Source organism: Siniperca chuatsi, linkage group LG20 (assembly GCF_020085105.1).
Source record: "Siniperca chuatsi isolate FFG_IHB_CAS linkage group LG20, ASM2008510v1, whole genome shotgun sequence".
In the NCBI taxonomy this organism is placed as follows: domain Eukaryota; kingdom Metazoa; phylum Chordata; class Actinopteri; order Centrarchiformes; family Sinipercidae; genus Siniperca; species Siniperca chuatsi.
The window spans coordinates 1,949,497-1,972,870 of record NC_058061.1 but is presented as its reverse complement, the minus strand read 5'-3'; the positions used below and the strand labels follow the sequence as shown (position 1 = coordinate 1,972,870).

The 23,374-nt window shown below is 39.9% G+C and overlaps 1 long non-coding RNA gene across 1 annotated transcript in view; it reads right to left on the bottom strand.

Annotated features, from left to right (window-relative positions):
* The window catches only part of LOC122868137, a 143,590-nt gene that overhangs the window by 15,204 nt on the left and 105,012 nt on the right, over nucleotides 1-23,374 (bottom strand). The gene's annotated exons all lie outside the window — the stretch shown is intronic.

Here is a 23,374-nt window from a genome sequence, read left to right as displayed (position 1 = left end):
AAACATTTTTATGTTGCCAGGTTTTCAAATGTGAGAATGTGCTGCTTTTCTTGGTCTTACATGATAATAAATTGAATATTTTTGGCTTTTGGACTGTTGCTCAAACGAAACACAACATTTAATGATGCTCTAGAATATTGTGATAGTGATAGTCAAGTTTTCTGATGTTTTATAGAACAAAGGATCAATCGATTCATCAAGAAAATAATCAGCAGATTAATCGATAATGAAAATGATTGTTAGTTGTAGCCCTCATTCATAAAAACATGCTCCAAAACACACTTCTTTATAAATGTTCATTCTTAAAATCACCACAAATTACAAGAAGTGAAAAGTACTTTTGACAACCAGACTTCATTTGGAAAAAAAAAAAGACTTTTAAATGTGTATTTCTAAAGAGAATTTGGGGGTTTACCTATTCAGTTCTATGCAGTTTTAAGGTATATTTTGGTGCAGCATCATGTGGCCATCAGAGGAACTGCAGCTGAAGCCGGCTCCAGCTGTGGTCGCCGGTTTTTAGGTCAAATCAACATGATTTTGAGCTGCACCTGCTTTAGATTAACATTTAGACATAAAGCTGTTATCCAGAGAAACCAACAGAGAGCGGGCAGGGAGGCATCGATTAATCAATCTGATATGACCTTTAGCTTCCTGGACGGACTCTCCACTGGACCACGAGGTTTTTCACTGAGTACAAACTGAGAGCAGCACTGTTTGTCCCTGAAATCAGTTAGAAGCTGAGATCAATTATTGAGTCCACCTCAGCCATGAAGACGAGTGAATATCAAAAGTCTTCATTTCAGATTTTCTAGTTTATTGCCTTGAGGCCTGAGGAGAAATCCATTCAAGTTGACTTTTTTTTTTTTTTTAAACCTGTCATTTGGAAACTGGAGAATCAATGTGAAACGAAACAGCTGCCTGGTTGCTGAGTGTGCAATCACTCCAGTTAATGCTCAGCAGAAGAGTCTTTGCTTTGATAACAGCAGGACGTCTGGTTGAAGTCTTTAACTTGGAACGTACGGAAACCTTTTCTCTGCAGAGGTTAAATCTAGGTAGGCATCCAACATTCCCCTTAAACTCTTCATTTAAAGTTTTACAAATGTATCGTAACAGAGTTTTCATGTTCAAAGGCAAGAGTGAACATCGAGACGGTCTGAGACATTACACCACCATGATGTCATCCGTCCCCCTCCACAGCCTTACTTCAAACTCGATGGATGATATTGCAGGCGTACGAATTAGGCTATCTGACAACAATTCAGATAACCAAGTAATCATTAAAGCCTAAAATGTTGAGTCGCCACCATTTCTGTTTTTCTCTGCTTTAGATTGTCGTAAATTGAATATTTTTGAGTTTTGGACTGTTGGTCGGACAAAGCAAGATATCTGAAGACGTCGCCTTGAAAATTAAATGATGACTAAATGATTAACTTAAAAAAATAATCAGAACATTTGTTAACAATTTTTAAAAAAACATAATTAATTTCAGATCTAGTTTGACGCATCGTTTCAAGTTTCACCCAAATGCGAACAGATGCATCATGCTAGACTGACAGACAAGAGGAAATGATTCATAGTTTCCACACCAAAAAAAGTTCCACAAAAGATCAAGAAACCTGGAAAGAATTTTTCATCCGTGCAACGGACAGACTGCAGAGACAAACTGATGCCACCTGTAGGTTTCTGAAGAGACATTTTGAAGTTTGGGTTTACTTCTTGCCATCGTTCATTTACACAGAAAATTAAATTTGGGCATAGCGGGTAGAACCTGAGCGGCCTGGGTGGAGCCGGAGGTGGTCCGAGATGCATTCTAGCCAGATGTTAAAAAGGTGTGAATGCTGGGGCGCCCGGTAGCTCACCTGGTGGACCGCACGCACCATGTACAAGGCTGAGTCCTTATCGCAGAAGCCCAGGGATCGCATGTCATCACCTCTCTTCCACATTTCCTGTCTCTATTCAGCGGTTCCCATCAAATACAGGCAAAAAGCCAAATAAATCATCTAAAAAAATAAAAGTGTCTCCGCATCTTTCCTCCTTCCAACTGTAACTACATCAGTAAACGCTCTGTGGAACATCTACAGGGTCTCTGCGATAACGGCAGCTCGAGTTACACTGAAATCACATTGACATCATCCAATGATCTCTCTGCACATACAGAAGGCGCACTGAGCTGCTGTACGTTTATCTGATCCCTGATCAGTGCAACCACAGAGTGATCTGTGTGGGTGAGAGCTAAAAAACTTTAAACTTAAAACTTTTGTCTTGCTCACAGTCCATAAATGCAGTGTTGTAGATAGAACTGTTGTAACTAAAGTTATTCTTACCAAACAGCTTCAGGTGCATTACCACCACACTCTGGACTATTTATTTATCAAAATGAATTCAATCAGCTGCACATCTTCTGGGGGGAAAAACATATATTTTTGTATTTCTAGATTAACTGAGTGTCCATCTAGTGGCCATTAGAGGAACTCCAGCGTGAGACCATACTGTCCTTCAGCAGTGCTCATTGCTGCTGTGTGTGAATAAATATAAGGTGATCTTTTTAATCTTTCTACACCCAGTACATTCTGCACTGTGGAATCACATCATTACCTCAGTACACACAGTAGCACTGCACAACGCTGAGCCAGTGACAGAGTGTCTGGTGGGGGGGGGGAATCCTTGTGCCTTTCACAGTTTCTCGCCTTCCCTCTTCTTCTCTGCTGCATCCTTCCATCAGTGCGCCTGGCAGAAAACATCCTCTGCTCTGTCAATTAGGGGGAAGATTTAGTCTGACGCACCGGGAGGACGACTTACACTGACACCCCGGGACGTGCAGGATGTCAGCTGTCCTCGGGCTTTAAACTCATCCGCACCATGTTTCACCGTCACCACGCTGACTGCCTGGACAGAACGCCGGCTGGACGGCTGACTTGACTAGATGGTTACACGGCCGCCTGGTTTGCAGAAAGACTGAAAAGCTGCCGGAAAGAATATCTGATTGGTGAACTGGCGAGGTGCCTGGTTGGCGTAGTGGTTCATCGAGCGGTCGGACAAATGACTGGCTGGCTGGTACACAAAGTGACGGCTGACACCAGAGCTGAGAGATGTCTTTGGATGAACTCCTGCTTTGCTAAATGATGGACAGACAGATGGATGGCAGCAGACCAGATTATCCCAAAGACAAATGAAAGGCGAGAGGGAAGGAAAACAAGCAGCACAGACGTCCTCTCTCCTCCTCACCAGGAGTGTTTTTCATTTTTTCAACGCCGATTACATCCAGACCTTTTGTTACCCGGTATAAAAATATACATGGATTATCTGCTTTCCTTGTACTACTTAGGTTTCAGAGCACTTAGAGCTGTTAGTGGTTGATATGACACATTCCTCCTGCTCCTCCCTACTGCTGAGTTGTGTCTTCTGGATAAAACACCTCATTACTCACTTTACCTCCAGCAGCTGGAGGAAATAAAAGCCAATATGAATGGGAGAGTCCAGTTGTGCCGGGCAGTTATGGGCCATTATATGATTACAGGCCGAGCCACTGTCACACGGGGAGATGGGTCAGTGTCTGTAAATCTAAAGAGCTGTGCACGTGAAATACTGAGCGGGGCGACTCTGAAGGCACGCAGGCATGAAATGGAAACCACACTATCGCCATAAATATGCAGATTCACTAAAAGTGCTGCACAATCCTGCCATCAATGCACTTACTGAAGACATGGAGCCCAAGAGGACATATTAAACCTGTTAGGAGCTCTAATAACAAGTCTGTAGCATGTTTTCTATTAGCCGCAGTTCGTGCCTCTCATGTATTATCATTACATCTGAGCCACAGAGCTTAGCATCAGGTTTTCTGAAAGACAAATCCCTGACAATCTTTGAAAAACACAGAAGATGGTTTAACAACACTTAATGCAGTTTTGTGGGATTTCCAGAAACCTCAAAGATATTCTGCCTGCTAGAAAAGAGGTTCCCAACCCGCAGGCCATTTTCTACAGAGCCACAAGGCAATGATATGATATGAGAAGGAAAAAAAGGAATAATAATTATATAACTTTGCAAGCTGTTTAGCTGTAATTACCTTGAATTTGTTGCTATCTGTGCTGTATTTTTTCTCATTACTCAACATCCTTATTTTTTACTAAATTAGGTCATCAGTACGTGAAGAAACCAGTCCATCATCACACTCTTTCAATTCAATTAAATTTCATTTATATAGCGCCAATTCATAACAGAAGTTATCTCATTGCACTTTTCCTATAGAGCAGGTCTAGACCGAACTCTTTATAATATTAATTACAGAGACCCAACAAATCCCACCATGAGCAAGCACTTGGCGACAGCGGCAAGGAAGAACTTCCTTTAAGAGACAGAAACCTCGAGAAGAACCAGACTCAGGGGGGGCGGCCATCCGCACCATCACCATCCTGCAGTATGAAATCTGTGTGAGGCCACTAACTGAGTGTTGCTGAGAGGTCAATCTGTGTATTTTTCCTATTTAGTAAGAAACTGCAAGGAAATGTAGCTCAAATAAAATGAAGTTTTGGTTTCTGTCAATATAAAAAAACCTGGTGGGAATCCCTGCACTACAACAAAAACATCTTTAATTAATTAAATTAAATTAATTTAATTAATACTATATACTTAATATTTCTCTTATTTCTCTGCATGACTAATGTGTGCAACATGTGGTTAATAACAGTATTGCTATTTAATACTCTGTTGCTTTATAAGGCTTTGCATGGCAGCATGTACTGATTAGTGGATGTCATCATAATTATTTGTAATTGTTGCATAGATGTTTGCTGCTTCCTGTTGTGCACTGTCCTCTACATGCTCACTTTGTTATTTTGGGGTCTTAATGTCTTATGTTTGTATTTATTAACCTGTCACATAATACATACATTTATATGTTTTTGCGTCATGAAAAACAAGGAAGGAGATCAGTCACTTTTATATATATATATATATATATATATATATATATATAGACATACATATAGACATACACATATATATATATACATACATATACATATATATATATATATATATATATATATATATATATATATATATATATATATATATATATATATATATATATATATATATATATATATATATATATATATATATATATATATATATATATATATATATATATATATATATATATATATATATATATATACATATATATACATATATATATATATATATATATATATATATATATATATATATATATATATATATATATATATATATATATATATATATATATATATATATATATATACATATATATATATATATATATATATATATATATATATATATATATATACATATATATATATATATATATATATATATATATATATATATATATATATATATATATATATATATATATATATATATATATATATATATATATATATATATATATATATATATATATATATATATATATATATATACATATATATATACACATATATATATATATATATATATATACATATATATACACATATATACATATATATACACATATATATATATATATATATATATATATATATATATATATATAGACAGAGAGAGAGAGAGAGAGGTGTGTGTATATATATATTTATATAGATTATTTGCTTTCTGTTTGCAGCTCTTTGAGCCACTTGGTGCAATGATTGATGGCGTTGTTAGAAGAACACACACAGTTTTGGGCCTAAATGTTTCTTCTTGGCTCGAACACATGCTCACTGACACACACACACACACACACACACACTCATGCAGGAGGGGGATTTCCAACAGGGAAGAAGTGATTTCATGTTCTCACCGCCTCCATCTCCTCCTCTTCATTCTGCTCCTGGTTTTCTCCCTCTGTGCACATTTAAACATCTCTTTTTCTGTCCTTTTTAGTCTGTCTACATCCCTCATTCCATCCTTCTCTTTCTCTTTCTGATCACAGCTGCTGTCTGCACAGGCCGATCTTTCACTCAGTTCACAGAGCAGTTGGCCAGAAAGAGGAAACGGCGGGTGCAGAGGCTTCTTTTGGAGCAGCGAGAGGAATGAAAGGGAGAAGATAAGGGTGCCTTGGTCCGGACCGAGGGGAACGTGACACATTGCTGCATGTTACTTCTGGTCTGGTTCATGTAGGAGTAAACAGAGTTAAACAGACTGACAGGTAACTTCATTGATTGGACAGTTTTGGTGATGTCATCCTGCATCATCAGCGCATCATTAGGACCCACATGGGGAAATCAAATTCTGGTGACTGACAGCAGGTCAGAATTTTCATGCTTCTAATTGGACAAATTGAAATTTTGATGATGATTAAAAGTCAGAGGATCACCAAAGTCATTGAGATTCATCCTGTGGGGGCCGAGAGAATCCAAAGGGTCATTAAAATGAGAAGGAATCGTCCTGCGGGGGGCTGCCATCCTGTCTGTTCCTGCTTTTGTTGGTGTTAAAGGCTCAGCGAAACAGCCGTTAGTGCGTCTTTAGCTTCTGTAATGCGACGGATTTTCAAGTAGAGCTGAAACAATTAGTTGATCGACAGAAAACTCATCGAAAAACTATTTGGATCGTTTCAGTGGTTTAATAAAGCAGATACCAATATTGTCTGGTTCCTGGTGATGTATTAATATATCTTGTTTTATTTAACCAACAGTCTAACAGTTACTTATTTATGAAGCAAAAATGCCAAAATGTATCTGGTTCCAGCTGCTTTTCCTGCTTTATATGTTTTATCATTTTAATTGAATTGAATCTCTTGAGTTTTCGGACAGCTGGACAAAACAAAGCGTCACCTTGAGCTTTAAGAACTTGTGATGGGCATTTCTCACTACTATTTGATATTTCATAGGTCAGCAGGCGAAGGAAGAAATGAATCAATTAGACCGTAACATGCTCTTCTGCAAATGTAAACAAAGTTTTTGCCGACTGATATCTAAACACAGTCTGACCCATGATATTGCTCTGCTAGTTATAACGACCCACAAGTGCAGTTTTATATGTTGGGAGGAATCAGCTGGTCGCCCAAAATCCCATGTGATTGGATACATTTGTGTACATGTCCCAGAGAGTGCAGTAAAGTATTTTAACATTTTACAGGAAGACAAATGACTGGCTACTGGTCAACACCTGTATGTCACATATAAGTTCATCCACACCACCTCCTCATCACAGACTGGCCAGAAATGTGTGAAAACTATGGGAGAGATCGATGTAGCTGTACAGTCGTAAATTGACTTTAGAGCTGAATTTCTTTGTTGATTAATCGATTAGTTCTACAGAAAATTGCTCTGCAACAATATTGATCATCGATAAATCATTTATCGAGCCAAACATCTGCAGATTCCAGCTTCTCCAGTGTGAGGATTTGCAGCAGTGTGGCAACGAGGAACATCACAGAAACAAAATTCAAATACTGGAATAATCGACTCCACAGATATAATTTGTCCATGCTGTCACTTGAGCCTTCGAGCAAGGAGGTGCAAGATTAACAAAACAGTTAACGCACTGACAGAGAGCCAAATCATTCAGGCATGAGGATTTGTTGTTTGGGTCCCAAAATGTAGCTGAACAATCACGTGACATTTTTAACGCCTTGAGATAAGATTCTGCTTTGGAACAACGATGTAAGATCTGTTTTAATATTTGACCTTCCTTCAAAGATTCCTTCACTAATTCTGTCCTGTTACTCTTCATCCTCAACATTACATAACATGCACACGAACAAACACTCGGCCCAGTACTATTTGTAGCTGCCAAAACCCAGATCTGCACCACTGAAACCCAATCTGAGCCGTATACAACCTGGATGTTCTCCTAAATCCCATTCTTCAGACAGATTACACCTTCCAATCCGAGGAAACCACCTCCAACCGGACAAATCCTCAAAGGAGACATTCACCACACACTGATGTAACTGTGCCTCATACTATTACACCTCAGTTAGGGCTGCACAGCACTGCCAGGGGAACAAAAGAGACTTCGAAAAGTGCCATGCAAAACATATTTAGCAGCCTATTTTTTGCTTAATACAGTGATTTGGACAAACAGAGATGCCTGCACAGCTGTCTCTGCAGTATTTATCCTTCAGCTCCGATAAAAGGCCTAACAGACGAATTAAAGAGTTTTGTTATATTTAAAAGAATACTGCTGAAAGGCAATTTAATTTGTACGCCTAGGAAGCTGTCGGATACATCTACTCGGGAAACTAATTGCACTCTCTTGTGATTTTGAAAATTGCAGTCATCAGTTTTGTATTTTTGATATAAAACAGGATGTTTGCAGAAAGCTGGTCTGGATGTTGAGGACTTGAAGCTTGTGTATATCATTCATGCATCTGGTTTCAAGCTGTGGCCTCTCGCGTGATGATGGTAAAATGGTCCAACCAGCTAAAATGCAGCGTGTCGTCACACAGGTATGAACACAGTCCCTTGTTGGCCCTCAACGTTACAGTCCTGGTGGCCCTGAGTGTTACAGTCCTGGTGGCCCTGAACGCTTCAGGCGAGGCCTTCCTCTGCAAAGGAAAAATCAAGTAGAGTGTAAGACGAGGGTCAAATAACCGACAGGAAAAGCCAAGCTAGCACTAATGCTAGCCAGGTATAAGTAACGTCAGCTGAGATAGCTGCAGAAAAGTAGCCTCTGGCTGTAGCTGAGACGCACCACCAGCTCTGCCTACCTAGCTTTCATATTGAGATCTGGTCACAGTGCGGGCTGAACTGAGATAATGACAATGCTCATCAATACCAGCTGTAAATGTAAATACAAAGTGCAGTTTAATACCACTTGGAGGTGGGATCTTTGACTTATACAGGGAGTTGCTTTACAAATTGAATGTATAATGCATTTTCCTTATAAATGAAGACAAAGACAAAGCTGTGATTTTGGGCCAGTTGCATAAACATGAGTTGACTTCACTGAGCAGGTAAAATCATTTGCAAAGCCAAGAGGATGTGCTGTGTATACACACACACACACACTTGTATATAAACGCCAAAAACTCATTGTTGAGCAAAAACAGAAAGCACTGCACTATATGACCAGAAACAGTATGACAAAGTTGGATGCAGAACCCAGTGAGCTACGATGAAGTTCAAACCCAGGACCTTCTCACTGGGAGCTGATGATAATATTTAAATGTTACTGCTGTCAGTCCTGTGGCAGAGTGGGTGGCTCCTTAAGGTTACAAGGCGGGCAGCTTCCAGCCCAAACGTCTGGTTAAATCAGGCCTCCAGGAGCCTCATCAAATCTCGTTTCTCACTCCCACAAAAGCGTGAGTCATGCTCCACCGTCAGCCCTCATTTTCTACTGTAGGCTGGAAAACTTCATCTCCTCACATCAGCTCCAACACACTGAATCAAATCTTCCTCCTGCTACTCCCTCTAATGTGTTTTCATCACCACTGCTCTCATTAGCATTGTATTAGTGCTGTAAGTGAGTTTGCATTTGAGTAAAATGGCTTTTGTTGCGGACTCATCTTCAGTGAAACATCATATTCAACCAGTGTTAAGGCTGACGTAGATTAGACCAAAGCCTTTGTATGCACAGCAGCACTTTACATTACAGCTCAGTAATGACAAGGTCAATCTAGGGTCATTTCAGAGGGATTAACTGGGAGATGTATGGCAATAATGAGAATATGTTGGTCATCCTTTTTAATAAGGTAATTATGGGGGAAACATATCAAGGAATAATGAGGGAAGATGTCTAATAAAGAAAAAATAAATGTGTAATAAAAGACTAATTTGCTTATAATAAGGTTAAATCAGGGTAATACTTTCTCAGTATCGTCACAATTCCGCTTTCTCATGTGGCAGCTATTTTCATTATTGATTAATCTGACAATTATTTTCTCAATTAACTGATTGATCATTTGGTCTAAAAAAATGTCAGTAAGTAGTGAAAAACGCCATCAAAACTTCCCACAGTGCAAGGTGACATATTATAAATAATAATATAATAAATAATAATAATCAAGAAAGTACAAAGTCTTTCACAGAGAGAGAAATAAAATACCACAGTGAATGATGAAATACATCAAATAAATAAAATAAACAGCCAGTTCAGGTAAGATCAGGATCTGCTTTCAGATAAAAATGTGTTTTGAGACGAGACTTAAACCAAGACCCTGACTCAGACAGCCTGATGTCTTCGGGCAGGTTGTTCCAGAGCCTCGGGGCCCTGATGGCCAAAGCTCTGTCCCCCTTAGTTTCCATCCTGGACTCAGGAACAGACAGGAGACCCCTGCCCGAAGATCTCAGACTACGTGAAGGTTCATAAGGAATTACAAGGTCTAAAATACAGTCTGGAGCCATGAAGAGCCTTAAAGTAATCAACAAGATCTTCAAATCAATCCTGAAACCAACAGGGAGCCGATGTAAAGAGGCTGAACCAGGTGCGATGCATTCAAATGACTGGATTTGTCTGTGCAAAAGAGTAAAAGTCAACGATATTTGTTTTACTGTGACATAAAGCAAAGAAAAGCAGCAAATCCTCACATTTGAGAGGCTTTTAAAGCATTTTTCCTTTGATAATGACATCGATCATCAAAATAGCTGTGTTGATCGGCTCAATCAAATCGACTAAACGCGTCTGCTCTACATTTGGGTGACATGTTCCTTCATCACCATCAACACACACACTGTAGTTTATCCCACACACACCGTCCTGCTGCCCCAAACACTCACTACAGCACCAAATGTGGATTCATCCGCCGCTGAAAATAGTCCCCAACAGATGCACTGTTTCCTCCTGTTTGAGTAACGTTTGATAAAACTGCAGTGAGCAGCTGTTTGAGGAAATGACTGAGCCTTTTTAAAAAGTGAAACCATGTCTGTCTTCAGTAGGAACCGATGGGTTTGGTCCGAGAGCCACAGACAGTAGGGAGGTCAGAAAGTGTAGACAGACGAGTGAAACGTTGCTTTTGGTGTTTTCATCGGATTTGTTGACAGAACACTGCCAGCCTTGTCCTTCATCAGGCTGCACACTGCAACATGCACTGTGTACATTTTCATGTAGAGCTCCTGATTGGCTCGTTGCATTGACAGTCACGTCAAAGAAAAGAAAGATAATGACCGTATGTCACTGAAATGTCAGTGTGAAGCTGCAGAAGGGTTTTTAACACAAACATGGAGCCTCAAACACTCTGACCAAACAAACCTCACGCTTGCCCCTTTGTTCCTAATATGACTCACACATGTCATCTAAGCTTTTCTTCCTCATGAAAAGAAACTCCTCATCTGCCTTTTTGCTTTTGACAATCAACATGCACAAGACAGACAGACACTGAAACAGCAAGCCAGCTTTGTCTAACACATCTCTGTGCTGCTGTTCCACATGAGAAGACCTAGAGTCTGACTGTGGGCGTTATCTTGCTGTCCCTCTTTACTGTCTGTGCCTTTGTGTTTTTCTTTACATCTGCAGATAATGTGTGTGTCCAGCTTTTTCCCTACTCGGTTCAACCCTGCTTCAGCAGTATCTACCCATCCATCCTTTTCTTGCACTAACAAAGCTCCTTAAAAAAACACATCAACAGACACGACCTCTGCCTTTGTGGAGTGTCCCTCTTCATGTTATCTCTCCACCCATTCATGCTCCTTCTGTGGAGCACATAATACTGCTCCGTCCTGCATTTATGCACATATTTTATATCCTGCACTTGCTGATTGCACTTCTGCTTAGACCTAAACTGCATTTCGTTGCCTCGTACTTGCACGTGTGTAATGCCAATAAAGCTGAATCTAATCTAATCTAATCTATCCATCAGCTTTAAAATACAGCTCTCCTCTCGCTCACATAAAAACTCCTGTTTTCCCACTGACTGACTGTCATATAAAGACTAACAGGTAGTTGGCATGGCAACAGAGTGGAGCACCACGGCGATGAGCGGGTGGGACCAGTGGGAGCTGCCGATAGGGCGTCCGCCCTTTGCAGCCCCATCCCAGCGTCTTAGAGAACCAGAGAGCTGGACGACAGCGTGTGCACCATCCCCTGGTGGCTGGGAGGCAGTCCTGCGGCGCCTGAGGGCCTCTGATCGGATTTTAGCTACAACAGACCGGCAATAAAACGCAGATGGGCGACACGGTTCTCAGACACTGTTTTTTCTCAAGCTGCTCAATTTCTGCAACATTTTTATATGAATAGTAATGTCCTGGCCGGAGGCGTACTCTTCTGCTATTTCTGGTGTGTTTTTCATGGTTTGGGCCTCTTATGAATGAGTATGAAGGGACGGATAAGGCTGGGAATGTTCAATATTTTTCTTATCGTCTTCAAATCTTATGAAATTACCAAAGCCAACAATGTGTTAGTCCGTCTCTCAGTACTGTCTGTGGCTCTCAGCTCCGAGCCCATTGGTTCCTACTGAAGACGTAAATCTTTAAAAACACCTCACAGATATATAGTTTCATTTGTGCAGGCAGCAAATGAAATAGCTGCATGTTCAAACATGAGACAGTCCTTCTTACAATGTCTTTCAATCCCTTCACAGACTTTGTTCTGATGCAACTCAACATTTAAGCTTGGGGAAAAAAATTCAGTTCAATTAAAGTTTAAAGTTTCAAGTTTATTTATATAGCGCCAATTCATAACAGAAGTTATCCCATTGCACTTTTCCTATAGAGCAGGTCCAGACCGTACTCTTTATAATATTAGACCATATAAAAACCAAATCCAGCAGTGGTTCATGAGCACAGCCTTGATCGGACTGAAGGACCTGTCTGGAAGCTGGAGGGAGAGAAAAGATGAAGACAGAAAGTCACATACTGTCTGATTCTGTCTCTCTAAAACATTTTCTGTTGAACGTAAATGAGTGAAAAATACAAAACGATGACAGGTACAAGGTAGAGCCGAGACCAAATCCTGATGGTTTACCGTTGACGTTTAAAATCACTTTTCACATTTCCTTGTTACAAAACTCCTTTGGAGCAGCTAGAAATGTAAGTCTTCCCTTCCCATCCAAAGGCATTAAAATACTCTGAGGTACTGCAAGAAATTAAACTGTGATTACAGACACAAGGCTTCTTAAAATGGCAGTTTTGGTACAAAGTCACCTGTCACTGCGATATAGCAAGACTTTTTGCTTTTGACAGACATCATTTCATTTAGGTTGTACGATTGGCGGTTCTGTCATTCACATAGAGGCAGGGCTGAATCATTTTAAGAAAAAAATCTACCTTTTTCTGACTAATGAAACTACAGGCCTGTGATTGTACCACGCACTTCGACAAACTGATCTGGTTTCTACATCAAAGCCTCTTCACAGCAGCTGAAACTCTTGTCTTTGCTGACCTACAGTGGTTTAACTTCCCACCTTATGCAGTGATGTAGAAATGTATTTTGGGGTGTGGCAGGAAACTGGAAATCACATTTATAGAAAAACAACTACTCCACATCCTATAGAGTGTATATCTAATCCATGCACTGCGCTGTCTGTTGTCTGTTTAACTCGCCATAAATGTCATGTGGTTCCTCTTAGACTCGCCACAATGGCCACACAGTCATGTAAGGTTCGCAGAAATTGGCCCTCTGCAGCGGCGGTGGTCATTACGGAGATAAAAAGCCGTCTATTGTACTCGACCACACAGACTTATTATTGGCTCTATTCTTGGAGGAAAAAAGTGCCACTTGCAGAGTGTGAGTGCCCAGTTTCAATAGTGTCAGTCATTTGCAAGTGAAAAGGTGATATATCAAGGAGGATAATGGCCGGGCTTAAAGGGGAGAAGGGGGAGCGGTGAGAGTGAGCATGATGAACCGTATAATTAGCCTCTCACCCCTGTGTGTGTGTGTGTGTGTGTGGAGAGAGACTGCTTCAGTGTGTGTTGGCTGTATTTTTGCAATGTGTGCACACTTGCCTCTGCAGTGTTGTGTTGGATACAGCAGGTCACATCAGACTGTGTATGAAAGACACAGCACCACAATACTGACACAAACACACAAACTAACACATGTTCCCAGTGGACTTTATTTCAGCTCAGGAGTCAGCCAAACTGTAAATACAACAACTTGCTGTTGTTGTTGTGAATAACAAAAAAAAACCCACTATGACATGTTACATCGATCCATAAAGTTACACCAAAGTTATGCAGTAGAGAAACAGTGGTGCTGTCAGAGATGTTAATGCAGAGGAGTTTGACATGGCTGAAAGGTGACGTTTAAGAACCATTTTTCACCGTTTATTACCACTGAAAAAGTTCTGTTGAGTCCAGTAGGATGGGATTAATTAAAGTGAGACTATGAAACTTTTACAGAAAGAAATAACACTTTTGTCTTAAGAATAAAAAGTCTAATTCACAAACAACAAATCCCGCAGTTCAGAATACTCTGAGGTTTTGCTGCTACAGCCTCTGGTATGACCAATAGCTTATGGTGGCTAAAGTTAGCTATTGTTAGCAAGATAGATACTGCTGTGTAACAGACAGACAGTCTGCTGACTTTATGTTTTAGTACGTACCATTATCAGACAATGTTCACTTGTGGCCAGAGTGGACTCGTAGTCTTACTTTGATAAATGGGTTTAATCCAGATGAGTGCAGTTAATAAGAGCAGTGGTCCTCACTAACTGCTGGAAGGTATTTTATTCTGTTCAAAGTTCACTTCCTGTACAGCCTGGACACAAATCGTAGCTGTAGCTCCCTTTACAACAGCTCACAGGCTCTGGCTTTCCCAAAGGCTTCTCAGTTTTATCTTTGGGTTTACAGGCTTCTACGTAGCACTGTGTTGTGGAAAGTCCTTCAGGTTAGCCAAAAAACATTTTAGTTTTGCAATAACATCTCAAATAAAGTGCACAGAGCTCATGAAATTCAGTAACAGCAATGCAGAGCTCAGAGATCAATCTTAAAATACAAGGTGTGTGTTCAGAAAGGACCATAACTAGCGGTGGGCTTTTTCATTACCTGGGTAAATTACTCAAGTGGGTCTAATTCTGCATTGTGTTGCACTGTGGGCAAAGACCACACTTCCTGGGACTCTTTCAGCACTTTATTGCAAGACATCAGCGTAACCTCCCTGGACGAGAAGCTAGTCTCAGTGTGACAAGTCGGAAGTACGACACTGGAAGTGTTAACGTGTACATTTCAAAATAAAAGACTGCAAAAATCACACAGAATGTTACGTGAATTTAAAATGCCCTCTTCACGATTCAGCGTACAACATCTACACTACCACACGGAAATACAACCGCCATAGTTTCTGTAACAAGTTAAATCCTATAAGCTATATCAGAATATTTTAAAATGGTGTCCGTTTTCCCATTTCTGTTTTATTATTAAGTATCATCTTGATTTTGCACAATTACTATTAATAAATTGTTTTAGGGCTGCAACAATTAGTCATTAATCGATTAGTCTACCGACAGAAAATGATTCGGGAAACATTTCATGGTTACAGTTTCTTAAAAGTGAGGATGTTCTGTCTTATGTGTCATCGTAAACTCAATATATTTGTCATTTGGACTGTTGGTCGCACAAAACAAGACGTTACGTTAGGCTTCAGTATGTTGATATGGCCATTTTGCTATTTCCATTTTTATAGACCAAACAATTAATCAAGAAAAAAATCTGCGGAACAATCGATAATTAAAGGAATTATTAGTTGCAGCCCATATTGATTAAATACAAAAATAAAAATAATGGCCTGATGGGAGCCTCTCAGGCTGTGTTCTGACCCTGAACAACCTCTATACAGTCAAATGCTTTGGGTTCCAGATGTTTAAGGCTCTGAGTCGGTTCATTGTTGGTCTCAGGGTTGACCAATCCCAGTGACGGAGGTAATTACACGTCCGGTCTGGGAGACTCAGCTAAGATGAAAAAACTTGACTTACTGTATGGCAAACTATTAAATGTGAGAATATCAGAATAAACTGTTTGTACCAAATCCAGCTGTGTAGAGACGACCAAGCTCAGATTTCAGAGACTCGTGGAGGGACTGAGATGCTCAGTACCAGACCTGCCTCCCAAACTGTAAGATGACTAAAGATGCTGCTGCCCCCCTGTGGTAGATGTCATAACCCTCCGTGCCCCCTGGAGGCTTTTGGCTCCCCCCACCTGTAGCGCCACCCTGCTCCATGTGACACCTGACATTTGTTTCAAAGGGGGAGGCGTTGGTGTTTACCCCGGGAGCCGTCAGCCAATGACGTGAGCCGACTTCATGATGCCGACAGCTCCGGGGGCTTATCGTGACACGGTGCCATTCGCCACGGAGACGTTGACGACCTTGAGAAGTAATTTGGTGGATCAATATTTGCAGGGAGAAGAAGAATGAGGCAGGAGAAGGTGGAAGGAAAGGAGGGAGGGAATGAGGAGAGGGAGCACATTGGAATGCAGTTTGACAAACAATTGAAGGGATGAGGGTGAAGGTGTGTGTGTGCATATACCATTGGAACAAATACAGGTGGAGAAGAGCAGCGGAGCCATGCGAAGGTGGTGCATTCCTGAGAAGAATGCGCCACATGCGGGACACTGAGAGCAAAAACATTGTCATCTGCTCAAGAAAACAGTCAAGTCCGGTTCACTGTCAGCACTAATGAGTTTATTTAAAGCAACAACACTCGGGACCTTCATCAGACGTCAACACACATTTCTAACATCCCTCTATCTGAGCAGATAGTTTTGAGGGTTTTTTGGCCAGGTTTTCAGATATATGTATTCTGCAAATGAAAATAAAAATTGTAAAAACAAACTGTCCCTCAACTCAACCACGGGATAAACTGTAGGAGAGAAATAGTTTATGCTGCATCTCCTTCAGATAAACTTCATCGTTCTGCGGCAGCTTCCTGATTCACATGAACACGTGAAAAATGAGAAAAGGTCTATTTATAACACTCAGCCAGTTGCCAGTATTTAACTTCATATTTCATTTACTTTTATGACATTTTGTTGGATCGATTTTGTCATTTGTCTTCATGTCCTGCAGAACAGGAACCTGCTATTAATTACAGTAGTTTTTAAATGAGAAAGTCTGTAACAGCGATTTTCTTTAAGGTTTTCTTTGTTTTACTTTTCAAGTAAAAATGACAGAATTTGAAGTGGCATGTTGATTCTGTCCAGACTGAACACGTGTCATGTGTATGTCCTGTACAGAACAGTTCATCTGCTGTGGTTGCTGAAATGGCTGTTAAGTAAAGATAAACTTTCTTCATTCGCTGAACATGGTATGTAGATTGTACAACATCGTCTCCATTTGACAACATTGTGTAAAACTAAGGCTGTGTGGTTGGTGACCTGCCAGATGATGGTAATTTAATTAACAAGCTGTCTGACACATTAAGCCGGACAGGTAGCACATAGTAAAAATATAATAGGACTTTTGGTTGGTCACCTGCCAAAATGGCTGCTGAAGTCAACTAATTTCCCAGAAATCCTTCTAATTAGTTGATTAGTTGATTAATTGAGTCTCAACTCTGTGCTGCACCTTTTGGGACTAAGTGGTAACGAGACAAGAGCAATGCATCGCCAACAATGATTAAATGGATTTCAAATACTGTTTAGTGTGAATTTGGCGAGACATTTCACCTCCTTTCTATCACTTTTCCTCCTATTTTTAACCCTGAAACTGTCACCTCTATGCCCAAGACTGTTGAAGTTCGCTTCCTCAACATTGTTCTCTTCCTCCTCCTCCTTCCTCTTATTCCATCTCCACTGTTTCCCTCCTCCTCCTCCTCTTCCTCCAGTTTCCTCTGTCTCTCCTCTTTGAACCTGAAGGTCTCTCCTCTCAAAAGCTAACTTGGCTTTTTTCCCTCCTGTCACCTCTCCCCCTTCCCTCCTCCTGACTTTCACCTCCCTCCACTTAATGCTGTTATCTTTATCTGATCCATTAGAACGCTCCTCCTCCTCTGAGCCCTCTGATTCTTCACAAGGGACTTCTGCATGTTGGCAGCCTCTAATGGAGCTAACCAGATGAGGACCAGGCTGAAATTGGAGGACTTCATTACCCCTAAATCCTGTGTGGATAAAACTGAAAGAAGTGTTTTGCTTAAGGGTATGACGACAGGAGTCGTCGGAGGTCGACCCACCAACTCTACGGCTGATACACCATCCGCCAGCTCTAAAACTCACTAATGAATGTGTTGTATCTGGTTTGTTTAACCTGTACATATGTAATGAAATATAAAAATTAAAAGTTGTGGTTTTAGTGCTTCTGCTCTGAACTGCTGCTTACCAAGAATTTGTTTCAGTGTGTTACTCGCCCTAAAATCACTGAGGAGCTCAATACTCCAACACTTGCAGTAAAGAACAATTAAAACATTTGTCCCTTCTCCATGCACCTTGGAAGGAGGTGAAGTTGTGCTGGAAATCTCTACTCTGCTTCCCCCTATAACTACAACTTTATATATTTCTGTGTTGTTTAGTTAATTATGTGTTGGTAGTTGTATTATTATTTCTGTTGCTCTGTACTTGACACACAGACATGAGAGTGGTGTTGATCTTCTCATCTCACTCTTGGTAAGAATGATTTAATTTGGACAAGTGGAACTACTGTACCTGTATAAGCTGCTCTGAAATACAAACAGGGAAATTAAGCTGCAGGGCGTCTACATTTAGGACTAAGTAGCAGGGATGAGGATCGTTAATTTTTATTTATATTGATCCCATTTTCGAGGCTGCTTAGTGATCCGAGTCTTTATCGATACTTTTCTATTAATTTGGTGGAAAGAATAGACGACAATGAATTCTTAACACAACTGGTATTGCTTTTATTGCTTAACTGTGAGTCTGACTGTTTGATTTCTGAACAGAATGGAATTTGCCTTAAATAAACAATGCTGATGCTGGGCATTTATTTGAAAAGGAATACACAGGCCCCTTCAACACAACTATACTATATACTACTATACTACTATAACTATGAGAATAGTAAAATAATATATCAGCAGCTATAAATAAATTTTGTTTAACAGCAGTTGGCAGGCAATTCAATTCAATTCAAAAACTTTATTAGACAATCGATGCATGTTTGTGCACCAGTGATTTGATTTAAATGTCTCTCGAGACATAACGTTACGTTATAGGACCCGCTGGTCTCGACAGCAGTATCGATAAGTCTTAAAGACCCTTAAAGACTCAATCCTCATCCCTACTAAGGACATTAGCCAACATTAGCACTGGGTGAAAAGATGAAGCCTCCTCAATGAGACGCACAAAACAAAAAAATGCAGGATCATCTGGCAAAATAGGTGATCTTGGCTCTACTTTTGTTTCAAAAGCAATGCAATGTCATTTTACAATGCATCAAATACATGCAGGTGCACAAATCTAGTAGATTACTTTGTAACGCGATAAGGGTAATTCTACCTAGGAATCATGAAGATGAGGGATATAATGATTTAGACTGAGTTATAAAATCCTGTGTCAAAGTATGAAACTACTGTGCTGTGTGGTCTGTGCGTCAGGTCCTGACTCACAGACGTATTTTCTCAACCAGCTTTTACGATGTGTGATGGAGTCCTTGAGTTATTTTCTAAACTTTAACTTTGATTGTGGCTAATTTAGTCATACATATTTAATGTCACAGAGGAATACCTAAGATTTGAAATCATGTTTTCAGGGGCTTTAAATCTACCTGTGCTACTCAAATTGGACTTCCTGGATTGAATTTCATGTTCTCGCCAGCACCTGAAGCAACACGCCCGTGCTAAAGCAGCTCCAACGCAGTGCCATTTTCAGTCTAAACTCCCAGTAAAGAAGGAAAGATGAATCTGCTGCTTGAAGGGAACTGGATATATCAAATATGGACCTGTTCACTAACCTGAACATAAATATGCTTCAAATTCATGTCTGTAGAAGAAGTCGGTACCTAAAGTAGAACGAGAGAGAAACTATTCTCCCATTGGTACCAACAATACCTTAAAAATACTTGCCAAAATCAAATAACATTTACTTTTAGATAAAAACCTAGACTTTGTTAATTAATTGGTTTTAAAAACTAATACTTGCATTTGGTCAATACCAATTGCAATTACCAAAAACTCTTTCAAACAAAAAAAGATAGCATACAGTGTAAAATGTACACCCTTTCCCACATATTCATTTACATTCCCACTTAAATACAAAATGTGACGTACACAGACATTTTTCTTTGTGAAGAGGGAAATCTCACACCGACCACACAGCAGGTATAAAGAAAGTAATGCTCCACTACAGAAACATAACATCTATCATTTGAACAATGTCCTTCAGATTATAAGGGATAAAGCTGGTGATATTCTACATTTTTGTTGTTGTCAACAAATACCATGAAAAGATCAAAACCAACAATGTGTTAGTCCGTCTCTCACTACTTCCTTACCCACTAAAGCCCATTTGTTCAGTAAATCTTTTTAAAAAGGTCACAAATACAAAACGTTTTTAAAAAGGTTCAGCAATTTCTTAAAACAGCTGGAATCTGTAGTTTTTAGCAAACGCTACTTAAACAGGAGAAAATGGTGCATTTGTTGGGGACTATTTTCTGCCGTGGATGAATACGCATTAGTGAGTACTTACAGTAGCAGGAGGTGTAAGTGGGACTGAGTCAAAATAAACTAGAGTGTTTGTGAATAGTAATGTAGGTACATGTCACCCAGAGCAATGGTCGGCTTATTGACTGGGTTTTATTTGGCTGTGTCCGGAATTACAAACATTGGGGCCCTATATTTACTGTCTGCCATTTTATTAGAGCGCTGTGTCAGAGCGTAGAGTTATTGCACTGTGCAGTATAGTGCCCTCAAAAATTCCCACAATGGAACAAAAAGAATAACAATCCCACAATGCGATCAGTCACATTTTACACAAGCGGACACACCTGTAAGTGACGACACAAACTTATAATGATATTATAAAGAGGTCGGTCTAGAAATGTTCTGTAGGAAAAGTGCAATGAGATAACTTCTGTTATGAATTGGCGCTATATAAATAAAATTGAATTGGATGGGAGCAGGAGCTGGAAGAGACAAATCAGAAAAAAGGAGGATATACAGTGGTGTGAAAAAGTGTTTGCCCCCTTCCTGATTTCTTATTTTTTTGCATGTTTGTCACACTTAAATGTTTCAGATCATCAAACAAATTTAAATATTAGTAAAAGATAACACAAGTAAACACAAAATGTAGTTTTTAAATGAAGGTTGTTTTTATTAAGGGAAAACAAAATCCAAACCTACATGGCCCTGTGTGAAAAAGTGATTGCCCCCCCTGTTAAAACACTGTTTAACACACCTGAGTTCAATTTCTCTAGCCACACCTAGGTCTGATTACTGCCACGCCTGTTCTAAATCAAGAAATCACTTAAATAGGACCTGCCTGACAAAGTGAAGTAGACCAAAAGATCTTCAAAAGCTAGACATGACCGAGATCCGAAGTAATTCAGGAACAAATGAGAAAGAAAGTAATTGAGATCTATCAGTCTGGAAAAGGTTATAAAGCCATTTCTAAAGCTTTGGGACTCCAGCGAACCACAGTGAGAGCCATTATCCACAAATGGCGAAAACATGGAACAGTGGTGAACCTTCCCAGGAGTGGCCAGCCGACCAAAATTACCCCAAGAGCGCAGCATCGACTCATCCAAGAGGTCACAAAAGACCCCACAACAACATCCAAAGAACTGCAGACCTCACTTGCCTCAGTTAAGGTCAGTGTTCATGACTCCATCATAAGAAAGAGACTGGACAAAAATGGCCTGCATGGCAGAGCTCCAAGACAAAAACCACTGCTGAGCAAAAAGAACATTAAGGCTCGTCTCATTTTTGCCAGAAAACATCTTGATGATCCCCAAGACTTTTGGGAAAATACTCTGTGGACTGACGAGACAAAAGTTGAACTTTTTGGAAGGTGTGTGTCCCATTACATCTGGCGTAAAAGTAACACCGCATTTCAGAAAAAGAACATCATACCAACAGTAAAATATGGTGGTGGTAGTGTGATGGTCTGTGGCTGTTTGTCTGCTTCAGGACCTGGAAGACTTGCTGTGATAAATGGAACCATGAATTCTGCTGTTTACCAATAACTCCTGAAGGAGAACGTCCGGCCATCTGTTCTTGACCTCAAGCTGAAGCGAACTTGGGTTCTGCAGCAGGACAATGATCCAAAACACACCAGCAAGTCCACCTCTGAATGGCTGAAGAAGAACAAAATGAAGACTTTGGAGTGGCCTAGTCAAAGTCCTGACCTGAATCCTATTGAGATGCTGTGGCATGACCTTAAAAAGACAGTTAATGCTCGAAAACCCTCCAGTGTGGCTAAATTACAACAGTTCTGCAAAGATGAGTGGGCCAAACTTCCTCCACAGTGCTGTAAAAGACTCATTGCAAGTTATGCAAAAAATTTATGAATAAATAACTTCTGGATATTGATATTTATGGATATTGATATTATATACCTCCGTTACTGCTGTGCAATATCTTAATCATCTCAATAAGCTACACTTAACTCGACAGTACTTGCACCACTACTTATTACTTATATTATTACATTGTATTATTATACTGTATTATCATCATCAACCGGTAAACCCACTTGGTACCTCACACTTATTTTATCTTATACTTATACCCACCTGGTACTTAATTTATTTTCTGACCTGTTTTATAGTGTATTGTATTATATTGTTTGCTAGTACTTTCTTCTGTGTGCTCTGACGTAAAGGCGAGCTGCTGTAACAAAGCGTTTCCCTTCGGGGATCAATAAAGTATTTCTGATTCTGATCGCAAACGCTTGATTGCAGTTGTTGCTGCTAAGGGTGGCCCAACCAGTTATTAGGTTTAGGGGGCAATCGCTTTTTCACACAGGGCCATGTAGGTTTGGATTTTGTTTTCCCTTAATAATAACAACCTTCATATAAAAACTGCATTTTGTGTTTACTTGTGTTATCTTTGACTGATATTTAAATTTGTTTGACGATCTGAAACATTTAAGAAACATGCAAAAAAATAAATCAGGAAGGGGACAAGGTATTTTTCACACCACTGTACATACTCTTTCCTGCATGAGTATAATTCACATTCCCCAGGGGTAAATCTCCTCTTTGATCTGATTTCCTGGTTTGATCCATTTCAAAGGGATTTCACTCAAGTGTGGACAGAGGCTGAAAGGGACGGATCAGATTTGGCCATTAAAACATCATCAGTCAGCACTTCTTCTGCTGCTGCCAGCAAATTCTACTGTTTCAAGCTGCACTTGGTTGTTTTCTGGTCAAAATACTTTAGCTATCACTTTATTTGCCATCTACACTGTCACATCTTCCATTTTTCTCTCAACTCTGCTTCTTCTTCTCCTTCTCCTCCTCTCTCTGTCACATCTCCTCACTTCAGAGCTAACCTGATAACCTCTCCACTCAAAATCTCATTTCTGTTTTCTCATTTTACTTTTGAGCAGCGAATCAACCCGACAGTGTTGCCTCCTCCTCT